Below are 16602 nucleotides of genomic sequence, written 5' to 3' on the forward strand. Positions count from 1 at the left end.
ATAGCAAAATGCTCAATGGACTAGTTCTAGTAAAATTCATAACAGATAAAGTCCTTTCTGCATCTCAGGATGTATAGATGTGTGCAAAAAGAGTTCTGTGAGTACAGTTGAGAGAATATAAGATAATAAAAGGGACAACACTTAATTGCCAGGAAAAATAATCCTTTAAAAATGTCATCACTGTAGTCAGATATATTAAACAATTTCAGTGTCATTGGTAACATTTTATATTAGCTCTGTTTTATATCACTCTCCACTTACATAACTGTCAAACAGAGCTTGTTTATACTGGGTGGAGTCTTTTTGTTTATTAATTTTGTTTTTATTTTCAAACCAAACAAGCAGGAAGACTAAGAAGCAAAATAAACAAAAGTAAACACAGACAACTGGAGAGTTACTTGCAGAGACTGGGGTTTAGGACATATTTGTTAATTATGCCCTGATCCTGCAAACACTTATGCTTAATTTTAAGCATGAATAGTCCCGTTTGTGGTAATGTACTTGAGTGGGAGTACTCATTATATAAAGTTAAGCATGTGCGTAAGTAGGTGCAGTATTAAATTTTAACATTCTGTAACATAATTCAATAGGTTTGTTCCAGTGTAAATAATATAGGAGTGAGCGTTCAAATTATGACTTTCTTTCACCAGGACTGCATCTGATAGAAATGCCTCCAGCAGCTATTCTTTTATAGTTATCTGTGTCATTGTCCTATTCAAATCAAAGGCAAACTGGTGAAAAATGAACTACAGTAAGAAAATGCAGGGCATTCATTCCCATCTTTGCATTAGTGGGTGATTATTGTTTGTTTTTTTAGAGTATAGGTTATTAGCACTTACCTAAAGCAGTGAATTAGTTTCTATGCTTTGTCCTCTACACGGATGTCCTTGTGTTGGTTGGTATAAATTGTGTCAGTATTGCTTGTTGTCATTACTCAAACTGAAGCTGTGACACTAACCCTGCCAGCCGGGGAAAAAGCCACACACAGAGGCAAGGCAAGCCAGTACCGTTTAAATCAGGCAAGCCTAGTGGTGTGGAAATGACTTCTGTTGCATAAAGTGTATTTACTGGTAAACACAAAATGATCTGGTAATGTAAATACAAAATTAGCACAACACCTTTGGATATATTATAGCGATGCTTTAATGAACGAAGACCTTCAGGAATGAAACAAAATATAAAACAACAATCCAACAGCTTTCTACCACTAGCAATTTAGGATGTGTTCAATATATATGAAATGTTTAATATGGTACTTTAATATCCATGTTTGAGATGATTACTTTACATTTACCAAAGTAATTATCAACCAGAAGTATTCTGAACCACATTTTAAACTGATATACAAAGGCATCACTTTATCCAGCACCAAAACACAGACACCTCAGCTGTTTGGAGCACATGATAACTCTGCACCACCATTTAGGAAAGGATTTGAAGAATTAACTTTTCCAACTGAAACTGCAGGATGAATTTAGATTAGTAAACACATTTTCCATGAGCTTAAATTTGGCCACAAAAACAGTATTAACACTTCTGCTCATACTAGGTGTGCCATCTAATTGTTTATAGTAGTACTTAGTTCATACACAGTTCACTTTTCATCTCTAGGACTCAGATCCTCAAAGATATATCTTTGAGTGTCTGAGCCTAGTTTACTAAAGATCACTACATATGTACATTTGTATAGATAGGATAAAGAAAGCACAGAGAGGTGATGTGACTTGTGCAAAATCACAACAGGTAATGTTAGGAACACGACCGAAGGTTTTCTTACACAGTATAACGCTCTGTCTGCTGGATAATACTGCCATAGGCAATCAAGTCCTACTGTAGGTTTATGTCCCATTGGAAAAAAGCACCTCCAGCAGCAGTGTCCTAATATCATGACTGATAGATTCTAAGGCTAGAAGGGACCATTGTGATCACCTAGTCCAGGGATCGGCAACCTTTGGCACGCAGCCCGCTAGGGTAAGCACCCTTGTGGGCCGGGCCAGTTTGTTTACCTGCCGCATCCACAGGTTCGGCCGATTGTGCCTCCCACTGGCCGTGGTTCACCGTCCCAGGCCAATGCGGGCTGCGGGAAGTGGCACAGGCCGAGGGACGTGCTGGCCACCACTTCCCACCGCCCCCATTGGCCTGGAGCGGCGAACCACAGTCAGCTGGAGCTGCAATCGGGCGAACCTGCGGACGCGGGAGATAAACAAAGGTTGCCGATCCCTGACCTAGTCTGATCTCCTGTGTAACACAAACAGTAGAATTTCCCCATAATAATACCAACACCATCTCTTTTAGAAAAACATCCAGTCTTGATTTAAAAATTGTCAGTGATGGAGACTCCACCATGATCCTCAGTAAACTGTTCCAATAGTTAATTACTTGCACTGTCAAAAATGGACACCTTAATTCCTGTCTGAATTTGTCTAGCTTCAACTTCCAGTCATTGGATTGGTATACTTTTCTCTGCTAGACTGAAAAGCGTGTTATTAAATGTTTGCTCCCTAGGTAGATACTTATAGATTGTGATCAAGTCGTCCCTTAACCTTGTTAAGCTAAACAGATTAAGCTCTTTGGGTTGTCTACACTGCAATAAAATACCTGTGGCTGGCTTATGTCAGCTGACTTGGCCTGGGGCTGAGGGCCTAAAAAACTGAAGTGTATACATTAAAGATTGGCTGGAGCCTGGACTCTGGGCCCCCATGATGAGAGAGAGTCCACAAGCCTAAGCTTGAGACCAGGGTCTAGCCCAGTGCCTACATTCCAATTTTATAGCCCTGCAACCCAAGCCCTATGAGTGCAAGTCAGCTGGCACAGGCCAGCCACCAGTGTTTTCTTGAAGTGTAGACATACTCTTTGAGTCTCTCACTATAAGGCACTTTTTAAATCATTCTCATGGCTCGTCTTTGAACCCTCTCCAATGTATCAACATCTTTCTTGAATTGTGGGCTAAATACAGAGGTAAAATACACGTCCAACAGGACTAGAGAGGTTATGTTAAGGATATTGATTTAGACTCCATACTAACTCAAAAGGTCAGAGTGCTACTAACATTACTTCTTGTAGCACCAAATTCTCCTTGGAAGATTCCTGACCCAGTCAAACTGGGCATACATTTGGGAAACTGAACAGGAGAGCAAAGTGGTTGCAGATGTCAACCATTCACAAGTGTTCTTTAGTGCTGACCTGCGTGCAAACTCAGGAGGCCCTAGGATGCCAGATAAAATGAGCAGAAATAGCAGTTATATTTTTGCTTTGACAGCCACCTTGTCCCCCTCACTCCTTCCTCCCTGTTGAAGATAGCCCTGTGGGGAACCTCCTACAGCTGCTCCTCTATAATTCACTGTATAATTGATGCTGTAACCAAGCAAACAGAATGCAGTGCCCCCTTTCCTGGGAGCTAATGCGACAGAACTTTTAGGGAGTGAAATGGGGTGGATATATTTTAATCAACCCCCCCCCAAGAGTAAACTAAAGTGGCAACCTGCTGCCCAGCATTTAACACAATAGGAGACACAAGGAGCCTCTGGGCATCAGCTATGAATGAGCCGGAGTCTCTTTATTTAAAGCACTCCGGTCCGTTCCGTCCTTCTCCCCCAGAGCTCTTGGCTGAGGGCTAAGTCCCTCCCCGCCATAAGCATCCCCTCCTAGTCACGGGCTGCCAGCTCAGTGCCAGTTTGCCCCGCCGCCTTTCAAGGTCGCAGTGGCGTCTGTAGGTGACCGATTCACCACTTGCTGCCCTGAGGAGCTGCAGCCGCTGCCTCTGCTTCCCCGCGCGCGGCCCTGGCACGGCGGCAGCTGCCCGCTGCTCAGGCGGATCTGTGCGCTCCCTCCCAGGCCCCCGCACCAGCCGCCAACCCGCCTCCCGCTCCCTCCCCAGCGCACCTGCTTTGCCCGTTGTCTACGGGTTTCCTAAGCGGGGGAATTTTCCCTCGCTCCCTTGCCGCATCCCTCACACTCGCGCGCACCCCGAGCCCGACACTGACACACACACGTTTTGGATCAGAGGCGGCTGTTTCTCCAGCGCCCCTAAGCCAGCTCCGCTCGCCGCCGCTCCCCGCCGCCACGGGGCGTCCTCCGCCCGCAGCGCTGCAGCCTCCCGCGGCCGGGCTCGCGCTCTGCCCGGGACAGGGGTGGGGGCTGCGCGGCGCCGGCCGAGGGGGAAGGGGCCGCGCCGCGCCCCGGCAGCTCCGCACCGCCAGCAGGTAGGGAGCGTAGGGCCGGGCGGCGGCAGCAGCAGCAGCAGCAGCATCCCCCGGGCTGTGCCGCTTCCCGCGGCTGCCTGGTCCCCCGCCTGGCTCGGAGGGGGGGCGCTGCCGTGCGGGGGCGGGCACGGGGGCTCGCGGCTCCCCCGCTTTCCAGCGCCCATCCGCAGCTGCCGCCGGCTCTGCCTCCTACCCGCCCCCGCGCCAGCATCCCTCTGGGTGTGTGTCCCTTCCCCAGCAGCGCCCTGGCCGCCGCCTCCCCTTCCCCTCGGCAAGCCCGGCCGCTCGTCCCCGGGGAGTCGGAAAGTTTGTTCTCCTCTCCAGGGCGGCATTTTCCTTTTGGCAGCTGCAGGGACGGGCTGCTCCCTCCCGGGCAGTTGCTGGCACCAGGCGTGGGGACAGGGCAGCTGCGACTCTCCCCTGGGCCACGCTCGTTCCCCCTCCTCCCACCCAACCTGTCTGGGCATCCCCCTATTCCCATAGTATCCCGCACGCGTGGCGCTGACAGCGCGTAGGGCCCCTCCGGCCGCACGCCTCCTGCCCACCCACCCCGTAGGTCGGGCACCCGGGGCTCCCCCTTGCTGATTGGCTGGAGGGGCAAACCCTCTCCAGCCTGGGGAGCCTGCCCTGAGGACCAGCATCACTTGGACCCTGGGTGAAGGAAGCCATCCTTGGAAAGGCTCTCTCTGCAGTTTCCAGGACAGTTTGGTTGTAACTTAAGAGCAGCTGTACTAGGTGACTGATTTTTTTTTTCCTCTTGGTCCCCTGGGTGATTACTTAAGACAGATTTCACTGAAGTTGGAAATGACAGGACATGGGTGTGCGGCCAGCCAGGGGCAGAGAGACCCTTAGGTACTACTTGAACAATATCGCTTGTGGTAGCATATTGTGCCTCTTGGCAAGGGGATGGATTTGGTGAGCTAGGTCATGTCCGTCTCTAATTTCTCTGTTCCTATTGCTAGGGTTAGTTTATTGTTGTGTGCTATGGAGAGAGCTGGCTTGCATTTCACTCTTACTCTTAATTTTAAATGTACGTTGGTAATGACTGTCGGGTTCTTTAGGGAAAGGGTAGACATTTGAATAAATTCAACTCTGGGCTGAAGACAGAAGGAGCTCTGAGATCATCCCTGTGATTTGTGTATTTTATATGCTGCGTGTATTATTTTTAATATCAGAAGTTCCATTGTAATATGTCAAAGCTTTGATGTCTTTTGGAACATGCCTCATTCATTTTCTCTCAAATTTTAATGCAACAAAAAAGTAATATGCATTGATAAATTAAAAAAAAAACTTGAAAGGCCTTTGAAATACTATGTGTTGTAGGATGTGAAATTTCAGGTATGCATGATAGAGTAACAGCTACTCCACAGGTTTTATTTAAAATCTTTCTTTGAGGTTATATCTGTGCATACATACATTCACCTGTCACTCTATCTCTGAGTATGATTGCCTTCTGCTAGGTTCTGATGATGCCATCACAGACACCCACATTATCTGGCAGTAACAATCTTTTTAATTCCTTGTTTAGGAAGCTTTGATAGTGTAAAAATATGTGACATTTTTACGGTTAGAATTGTTGTTTGCAATTTTAGATACTGTATCCTGCATTATCTTTTGTTATTCTGAACACAGGAGCAGACTTACTTAGACTTTTCTGTCTATCCCACTAAGCAATAATTGTTACATAAATAAATGGAGGCCCCAACATGAGTACAATCGGAATAGCAAAATTCCCTCTGATCCGAATTATAAACGGTATGCCTCTCTTGTCCCCACATTCTATTATGTGTAATGTATACAGAACTTTACAGCGCACAAAATAACTCTAAAGCAATAAGGGGAGGCATGTGCCACTTGGAAAAGGATATACAATATTCTTTGACAATTTAGGGAAAAATATAGATATGATTGCAAAAAAATGATTGGGATGTGTGTGTGTATTTCAGTAGAGTACTTAAATTAGCTTGTTTTGGTTGTCTAGAGATATTTGCATATTTTTTCTTTAGTAAGTTTTAAAAAGGCTTCATCAGATTCTTATTCTCTCTCTCTGTCTTTATTTTTCTTATACATAATACATTAATAAGTGACCTCTGTTAAATTTTAGAAAGCATTATTGCCAGGAAAACTGGGCAATAGATCATGAAATCACACAATAGTATTTTGTTCCCTAGCAACCACATACTGTGAAAATAAAACAAAACGGTGGTGGATGCTTCCAAATCATGATAGTCATTGATCGAAATCCTAAAGCAGGTGCAGAAGGATAAGTGAGACTTGCTCCTGTTCATTTCCTTTTAAGCTGCTTTTTAAATATTCTACTTTGGCAAAAAAGGGATTTACTATGTTTTGCAAGTAAACAATTAAAATTTCACTCAAATGCTTATATATATAGATAGAGAGAGCGATACCTATCTCATAGAGCTGGAAGGGACCCTGAAAGGTCATTGAGTCCAGCCCCCTGCCTTCGCTAACAGGACCAAGTATTGATTTTGCCCCAGGTCCCTTAGTGGCTCTCTCAAGGATTGAATTCACAACCCTGGGCTTAGCAGGCCAATGCTCAAACAACTGAGCTATCCCTCCCTTATAATGTGACAGTTCTGCATGTTAGAATAAGAGGATATAAGACTGGTAATAACTAAAGTTTTTACAAATAACAATTCTAAATAGTTTTTAAAAATAATTTGATCGCTGGTTTTTATAATAAAATATTACTAGACCTGTAAAAATCTGACTTAAATCTATTTATTACCTACTGTAACTACTGTGCAATATTTGTTGGATATTATAGGAATGAAAAAGAAGTATAGCATGTGCTCTGTCCATTGTATTTATTACAATTTAACATTTCTTTGAGTGATAGAAAGTCTAGTAAGTAAAACCTGTGGTGCCTCAAGGTCTTGTGGCCCAACATACTCCCATTGAAATTAATGGATAAACTGCCACAGTGGGTGCTAAACTATTATCCTTATAAAAGTTATTTTGATAATGCAATAATGTCTCTAATTTAAGACTATAAACACTGAAGTGAAATCTTGACACAGGGCCATATTTTAATCTTAAATGCACTGTGTGCATTGCCGTCTATCTGAAAAAAATCATTATTGCATGTTATAAATCTAATCCAGTATCTGTGCTGCTTGCCTATCAGTTTACAACTTTTTAACAAGCTTTAGCGCTCAAAATTCTGGTGGTGATATTGAACTATGGCAACAAAGGGAGTTGTATAGTTTAATGTGATGAGGAGTTTGTGCATTATACTTCTTGCTCCTGGCCCCCTATAGTAGAATGTTACTCTGAGTGGCCTCCTCCTGGATGCTCCCTTGTGGCGTCAAGTCAACCCTGCAAACAGCCCCTCACCTCAGTTTCCTCTCTTAGTTCCTCAATAACCTTCCCAAATAGTTTTTACAAATCCAGTAACTGATCTCCTTAGGGTTCAATTTGAAATGTTCAAAAAATAAACTCAAAAGTCTCCCTCCAGCCTTAAACTGGGCACAGCTCCGAAGTTCTCTGCTGTCTCAGCATCTTCCCTGGTTTACAAGGCTATTCTCGGACTTTCCCTCTCCCAGTTGTGTGCTCCTGCTTTATTTTGAGTGTTTATTGATCGAATGAAGTTTTCAAGTCCATCCATTCTCGCAGGCCTTCCCCGTTATCTCACTCCCCAAGTTTCACATTTTTCTGTTGGAGCCTACTCACTCCCAGCAGCCTATATGGATATATCTGTGCTGCTTCTGGGAGTGAATCTCCCAGCCCAGGTCTACAGACTCAGGGATTATGCTAGCCCAAGCTCCAGCCCAGCTCAAGTTCCAATATCTACACTACACAATTATTTTAGGCACACTAGCAGGAGTCTGACAACTTGGGCTGGGAAACTCACTCCCAGATGCAGTGTAGACTTATCCTGTATTTCACTGTGTTCTCTCTGAGAACTCTCTCTCCAGGGCCAGCAGCCTGGCTTCTTCCTGCTGCTCTTTTACGGTAATCAGGTAATTTCTGCTCAATTGTGCCTGCTTACTAAGCATGGCTGGCTGGCCCCAGGCCTCTAGCTCATAAGGAGCAAGACATTCTGTTAAAGCTATATGAAGAACTTTTTGTAAATTTATGTATCCATCTTCTGTAATATAAACAGACTATGTTGTGCAGTGGTTAATCGTCTTATTCACTCCCAGACTGGTTGCAAACTTGAAGCAAATGAAATAGAAGTACTTATTACATTTGAAAGAGTTAAAACATCTTGTATTTGCAATCTATAAAATCACAAGGAAGATTTGATGCTGGGAGAGCAGCAAACTTTGATCATATATGCGTTATTAAACAGCAACATTTTGTATTCGGCATGGAAACTGGATACCCTGAATGACTTCTGAGGGTTCACAGTGTTTCTTAAAAGATCCAAGATATACTGTCATATACGATTAATTGATATCACATACAGGTGTGTTCCTAGCTCATTTAAAACAGTAAGATTCACACACAATTTGAATAAAAATGATTGAAGTTGAGTGGTGAGAGAATATTATAATTCTGTCAAGTATCAATGAGTAGCTGTTTTCATATATACATTTCAAAATGAACATTTTAGTAGTGTACAGGTGTGTGCAATTTGGTGTACAGCATATTAATCTAGTTTTGGTAGCCTGCGTGATTTTGTAGCAAATAATAATTTCTTCAGTATTTTTCTAAAATGGCACTCCTGAATCTAGAACCTTACAACCAGGTGGTTGACAGACTAATCTCACCATGTCTTAGAAGAATGACAGCAATCTCACATCCCCTCCCTTTCCTACCCCCTGCCAGTTTACAGAAAGTAGATGAAGAAAAAGGAAAAAAAGAAATGTTAGAAAATCAAAAAATGGGAAGAAAGAAAAGGAAAAACGGGAAGAGAACAATAACTCAGCAGTTCTGCACACAAACCTAAGGCATTTAGAAGTGATTTTTAAATACTCTCCATGAAACTCCTGTCATGAGAACTGCTATGGTTTTTACTAGCGGTGAATGTAAACTCTTGGATTAAAATTGTTGTGTTATTAGGGTTTTACTCTTTGCTGCACCATCCTTTTCATGCCCTTTCTCACTCCTAAATTCCATCCCATTCAAGGGGCAACACTCAATAGGGTGACCAGATAGCAAGTGTGAAAAATCAGAATGAGGGTGTGGGGAGGAGGAAATGGGGGAGGATAATAGGTGCCTATGTAAGACAAAGCTCCTAACATCAGGATGATCCCGATAATATCCGGATATCTGGTCTCCCGAACACTCAGCCTGGCCCATTTCACGTAAAAGTGTTCAGCATGCATGAATTAAGAATTTGACATTTTTGTTCCCCAAGGGCTCCTTTTCTGTCTGTGAAATGATGGGCCTGACTAGTTGTCACAGTTTCACAGGTCTGGAGCTCTGGAACAGCCCCTTGGAGGAACTCCCTTCAGTGTGCCAGCCCTTCTTGAGGGTTGCACTCTCTATCTGAGGTAAGTCCCTTAGCTTTGCCATCTCCTGGGACCGAACCTCAGAGCCTTCAGCACCCCTACCTCATGCCATGAGCTCCCCTCAGCGAGTCCATTCGAATTGGGCACCTGGGAAAGGCTTGCACAACCAAAGGGAATAATACACCCCGACTTCCTTTGACTGGAGTGACTCTCCAGGCAATGTTGTAAAAGCAGAAGGGGTTTTTAACTGACTAGAACACAATGTAGAAAGTTCTTAGGTTGGCATAGAGAATGGAAGAAAAACAGCAAAGTCCATGTGGGTGGGTACTGAGCTCAGAGTCTCTCTTCTCTGCCCCCTTCTGAGTCCGATGCATGTGACTTGCTTCAGCAGCCTATGCTGTACTATCCCTGGTGGCCCTCAGTTCTTTGTTGTTCTTCCTAGGCAATGACAGTCACATGGTCATTTTCCTTAGCATCTTGTTCTCATGCTGGCCAAAACTGGTGGGCTTCCTGAAGAGGGTGGGTCCCAGGGTCGTCAGTTGCTGGGTTACAAAATATCTGGGCCATTATCTGAGCTAGGCAGCTAGACGACAGTCACACCTGGATTACTACAAAGAATAAACCACCTTATTCCCACCACCTACTTAAACACGCAGCACATGGGGAAACAGAGGCACATACAATTTTCATACAAAATGTTATGAAAAAATTCCACTTTGTCACACTAGTGGACTAGCAATGTGTTCATTCCAGGCTTTATCTGAGATTAACTTGCTGTAACCTCGACTTGTGATTTTCATTAACACATTTTTCTCTAAGGGATGGTCACAGTTCATAATAACTTACTGGAAATTTAAATCTAAAATGTTAATGATTGTTGCTTTGTTGCATGTTTATTTCAATTTATTTATTATTTTTTAAAAAGGGAAAAATAGAGAGAATGGGGTCCCTATCCTGAGGTCTAGGAAATGTTAACACAGTTTAAAAACTAAATTCTACAATAGCAAAAAACCTAGCAGCCACTGCACACCACATACCAAAAAAATCCAAAACAACCCCCACCCTCAGCCAAGCAGTTATAAACTGAAAAGACTGAATATATTCTATCCTCTTCTGTTACTGACCTCCCAGAGATCCTAACTCTCAGACATCTTGACCCCAACCCTGCACCCAAAAGCCTAGGGGGGAAAAAAAGATGGATTTTGCAACATATCATGAAGAATGACAAATTTGGAGCCAGTGTGTGGGGAGTGAATACCAAAGCCAAGGGAATTACCTTCTAGGAACTCCCCTCCTTCCCTGCACATGCATTTTAAACTTTCAAAGGGAAGGGGTGATCTCTCAAATAGGCAGGTTCCCGTTGCCATTTAGAGAATTGTTGTAGGCCTCCTGCTTCCTGGCACTGAATTTTCTTTACTTATTTTTCCTTCTTCTTTTTTCCTTTGGAGTGTGTGTCTGTGGAGATAAATGGAGGGTATGTCTACACTGCAAAAAAACTCCACCGCAGAAAGTCTCAGAGCCTGGGTTAATTGACTTGGATTCCTGGGGCTTGTGCTACAGGGCTGAAAATAGCATTGTAAGACATGCCTGCTTTGGCTGGAGCTGGGGCTCCAGCCCAAGCAGGAACATCTACATTGCTACTTTTAGTCCCACAGCATGAGCCCTGCAAGCCCCAGTCAGTTGACCCAGGCTCTGAGACTCTCTGCTGTGTTGTTTTTAGTTTGTTTGGTTTTGGCAGTGTAGATGTAACCGGAAGCCCCGATTTAACAAAATTCTTAAATGCATGCCTAATTTTAAGCACATGCTTGAGGCCCATTGGTCTTGCTGAACAAAGAGGAATTTAAGCATATGTTTTAAGCAGGGTTGGGAGAACTCAATTTTGATTTATTTTTTATAATTGTGACAGATAACATCAAAGTTTATTTTTAATATTTTTTCTATTTGTATCAATTTAAATTTTCAGTTGCACAAAATTATGGGTCTTGAGCATTTTTCCAACTTCTATGTATTTACATTTTCACAGTTGTGGGAAATTATGGGGAGATCAAACAATGGGTGGGGGTGATCAGACCATAATAGTTTAATGACAACAGATGTTGAGATTAAAAAAATGAAAGAGTTATAAAACACAAATGTCAGCATTACGTATCAAAATATAGAAAGTAAATATCCTGAAATCAATCTCTAAGATGTTCTCAAGCAGCATTTTTTTTCTTACTTTGCCTATCTGTAAATTTTCATGATCATCAATGGACATTTTTTTCATTGTTTTTTGTTGGCATGCAATGAAATGCTCTGTTGAATTTGGGCTGGAAGCATTTGTATTTTGGGCAAAACATATAACCTTTCAAACTAACAATATTTTCATTAATGATCTAGGAGGGGGAGTAAGAAGAACAAAAATAATGAGGTAACAAAATTGGGGAAAAGTACAAGTTCATGTGGGGAAAGGACCTGAAACATACACACTTGATGGGAGGGAGAAACATGGGAAGCAATAATGGTGGAAGAGAGCTAGGTGTGATATCAGACAGCAAATTCTGCATGTGTGCGATATGGTTACAGAAGAGGCCAGTTCACCTTTGAGCTGAATACGCAAGGGCATTGTGTCACAGAGCAAGGAGGTGGTGATCCCTTTCTGCTAGACGCTGTTGTGAGCACACCTGGAATTTCTGGGCACATTATTACCAGAAAGCTGTTGAAAATTGGATGGCGTTCAGAGAAGAGCAACAAAAATGCTCTGGCCTGAAGGCATTGGCTTATGAGGGAAAGTTAACAGATACATATAAATAGAGAGAGCTTGGCAATAAATAAGGTTAACAGTGTACAGCTATTTTGAGACTGTTAATGTAAAGAATAAAAATGATTATTTAACGTGGTACATGGGGGAATTCCTGGTAGCAATGGGATGAAATTAAGAAAAAGGGTATCTTTGGCTGAATATCAGGAAAAACTGCTTGACAATAAGTTGTACTAGGCTGTAGAATAGTCAAGGGAATAGTGAAAGCCCCATTGATTGGGACATTTAAAACTAGATTGAACTAATCACTAATAAATGTACTGTAGAGAATAATCCTGCATTTTCCAGGCAATGGAGTGGATGATTTAATAGATCTTTTCCATGTGTAAATTTCACTGTTGTAATTTAAGGTGGGTAGAAAGTAGGACACATTTTGGGTCTGGCATCATTGACACAGTCTCTCTATGCCTACAATATTTATATTTTGGCAAAGTAATTTCCAGAGTAAGAAGAATTGTTTTGAGCTTTGTAAACGTGTATTGTGATCCTATCCTAAGTCATAGAGTCAGCCTGAGTTAGAATTTTAATAGGGGATGTGCAAGAATCACCTCCAGCAGATGGCATAGGAAATGCTACTGACTTTTCCACTCAATCAGCTACCTGTAAGGGTAAGGGACATTGTGCTGCGAGAGCATCCGTCTCTTAGCTGAGAAATAAAATCAGACCCAGTGCTACTAGGTGGCATTTGGGGGTGTTGCCTCCCTATTCCTGCCTCTGAGCTCATAGCAGCTGCCTCATGTGATCTGGGTGGACTCTGGACAGCTGCTCATCAGTGCCCCTCTGGCTGCCTGCCACACTAGTGGAGGGGAGGAGAGAGAGAAACTCTGCAAGCCTCAGAGACCAGGGTAGGGTCTGGACTGGCCTTGCTTGAGCCCTGATGAAAAGAGCATGTAACTCGGCTCTCCTCATGGAGCCTGAATAGGAGGAGGAGAACCTGGACAGAAGCCTGCAGGTGAGAAGCTGTGGCACTAGCTCTCATCATATTTGGTGTTGGGCTTGAAGCCCCAGCCCCTGGAATCATGTAAATACCAGAAAATCTCCGGGTTCATTTAAAAAACAAGCATTTCTAGCTGTTATGTTTTCAGACAAAGAACTGCAGTGTGACCTGCAAAGACTTGGAACCCGCAGGCTGATAAAATTAAACAGGAGCTTGCCACCTAAAAACAAACCCTATGACTCCTAAGTCAATCTCAGACTGTGCTAGGCTCCAACTCACGATTTTTGCACTCTTGGGGTTGGCAGTGCCAAAGATGGAGGTCACGAATCAGCAGTCTGCATGCAAGCCAGTTCCACTGAGCTGAGGGAGGCAGGAGATTGGCTAACTGGGGTTGTTGCAGGGGCTAAGGATGAAATGACTGGTGTTGGCAATGCATTGCCGAAGGTAGAGGATCAGTTGGTTGATTGGGGGATGCCTGTGGGGCAGTGAGTGGACTGAGTATGGGACGTGGAATGGTTGGGTTTGGGTCACAGAGAATTGCAAAGAGTGAAGTTGGGGCAGACTGAGAGTGATTGAATGGGTAACAGATACAGATTGGTGAAAATAGATAGTTGAAGGAGATGGCAGAGAATGTACTGGCTTAAGAGGGCTACTTATATGTGTTAAAGTTACTGTCACACACAAATGTTTGTAGAATCTGGGTTTACCTATTGGTATTCTTTAGAATGACAGAGCAAGAGTAGTAGTATTATTCTGTCTGCCACTCTTCCAAAGAGAAATGATGCCATCAACAACCTTAGTTACAGTTTGTTAATGTTTATGTTGTTTTTATGTCTTTATTTTTACTTTTAACATGAATGATTTTTTTTTTAATTAATAGTACTTTAGCATGGCCTAATATTGCTTTAGTGCACAGCACATTATGCTTTAGGTATACTTGATCTCTGCTCAGTATGATTTAAAAAAGCCAAATTGTCAAATAAAAATATTTGGTTACCTAACATTTTGTGTAAATTTTAAAGGGAAGCTCAGCTCATAAGTCCCAACAAACAGCAGGAGAAATTTAGATAGGCAGAATGTAATTATTAGAACTGGAATTTGGCCAGGATCTCAGTGTTAACACCCTTTTAAGAAACCAAAAGATTCCAAGGGGAATGTGAGAATAGAGTCGACTTCTTCCAGTCTTAATCCTTATCTGATCATTTTTTAAAAGTTCAAGAAAACACGCACGCAGCCATGCGTATTATGATTTCAATAAAAATCTTACATTTCTGTATGTAGGATGCTAAAGTTCTTTACATGCTGCACAGGAATGTTTCATATACAGTTGAAGGGCAGTCACCTCTGGAGTGGAACATGACAGGTGTTTAACAGCCTACTGCAATTCTATTTAGACATTTCTAATACACCTATCAGTGTGGTATACAAAAACTCTCTCATGGGAAGTGAGAAAGAAATGAAACTATGTATTATCCAACTAAAATTACTGGCTGGATTTAGGAGGATAGAATGTTATTAGTTAAATTAAATCGCTCACAACAATGATGCTAACATACCAGATCTTATGAAAAATGTTGTGGGATCTTTAATTATGTCAGACAGTTCTATCTTTCATCTGAAAGTAACAGAGTGTCTCTTAATATTATGCTGGTGACAGGATGGTAAAGGCTGCTGTCATATTGTACTGGTTGGTCTGCATACAAAATAAGAGCTTACTACTTCTACCAGCTAATGGAGTTGCCCTCAAGTGGTAGAGGCTCATGCTTTGGTGCCAGAAGCCCTTGATTTAATCTCTGCTGATGACCCAAGGAGGTTATAACTTTATTTCAAGACTGACTCAGAGGAAAGAGTTACAGTTACTAACTGACCTACTTAGTTCATGAGGGTTTTCCTTGGCAGCGTGGCCCAACTTAGCTGTGAGACCTTATCAAGTCACAGACTAAGATGGAATAGTTATAAACACATGCAAAATGGTTACTTTTACAATCCTCTGCTGCTGGATGAGGACGACATGCACATATGCATAAACTCTCTTGACACATTTTCTCGTAGCAGAGATGCAGCATGTTCATGCTTATTCATGCCTCCCTTCTACACGGATGTCTTTTGTGGTCTACATAGTAACAAGGTAAACAGAAGGGTGGTCAGCAGTTTTATATTAATGACAGTTTTAAAACCTGGAAACTGTTAAGTACAAAAGAGATGGAAATTAATTCTCATTTCAGATGTTTCTTGAGTTTCTTAAAAATAAGTGCTCCTCTGGCAGATTTCTTCTTGAAAAAAGAAAGAACATTTTGCCAATGTAGGTAATCAGAAAGTGCACATATATTAAAGGTGTGAGGAAGTACCAGGAGTGATGATATGTTTTTTGGGATATAGTCATTTGTCTCTTAAGAACCATAATGAAACAACCATCTTATTTCACTAAAGAGCCATCAGCTGACATTTTCAGACTTGGTCTAAAATTTAACTGGTAACCTATGTAAGTATGGCCATAGTTGGTCAGCCCAATGGTCCGTCGAGCCTAGTATCCATGCTTCAAAGGGAATGAACAGAATAGGGCAATTATCAAGTGATCCATCCCCTGTTGTCCAGTCTTAGCTTCTGGCAGTGAGAGGTTTAGGGACCCCCAGAGGATGGGGTTGCAGCCCTGACCATCTTGGCTAATAGCCATTGATGGACCTATTCCCCATGAACTTATCTAATTCTTTTTTTAACCCAGTTTTAATTTTGGCCTTCACAAGGTCCCCTGCCAATGAGTTCCATAAGTTAACTGTGCTTTGTGTGAAGGAGTACTTTCTTTTGATTGTTTTAAACCTGTTGCATATTAATTTAACTGGTTGAACCTGGTTCTTTGTGTTATGGGAAGGGATAAATATCCCTTCCGTATTCACTTCCTTCACACTAGTCCTGATTTTTTAGACCTCTATCATAGCGTGCCCTCCTCCCCCTTAGTCATCTCTTTTCCAAGCTGAAAAGTCCAGTCTTATTAATCTCTCCTCATATGGAAGCTGTTCCATACCCCTAATATTGCTTAGAAAGCAGAGAGTAAAAGAATAGATTTATTTGAATGATTAAAGTAAAATTAAGTTTTATATGCACTCTTCTTGCCTCTAGGGTTTGTAGAATGAAAGGTATAGTAGCTTTGTATTATTAATTCTTCACAATAGAAATGAGAAGTCCTTGACGTCTACAATACAGTATACTTCATTTAACTGGGGCATGGTTAGCCTTCAGAGGACC

General features: G+C 42.4%; 1 protein-coding gene across 3 annotated transcripts in view; it reads left to right on the forward strand.

Moving 5' to 3' along the window:
* The first annotated feature begins 4145 nt into the window (after positions 1-4145).
* The window catches only part of ENOX1 (ecto-NOX disulfide-thiol exchanger 1), a 543507-nt gene continuing 531050 nt past the window's right edge, over positions 4146-16602 (forward strand). For 2 of the 3 annotated variants that reach the window (XM_030565681.1, XM_030565709.1), the window contains exon 1: positions 4146-4202. The gene's annotated coding sequence lies outside the window, so the exon portion shown is untranslated. Of the gene's footprint in view, positions 4203-4869; positions 4938-16602 lie in introns of those variants that run through there. The other variant, XM_030565691.1, reaches the window with a different exon arrangement.

This window comes from Gopherus evgoodei, chromosome 1, assembly GCF_007399415.2.
Source record: "Gopherus evgoodei ecotype Sinaloan lineage chromosome 1, rGopEvg1_v1.p, whole genome shotgun sequence".
Lineage (NCBI taxonomy): Eukaryota > Metazoa > Chordata > Testudines > Testudinidae > Gopherus > Gopherus evgoodei.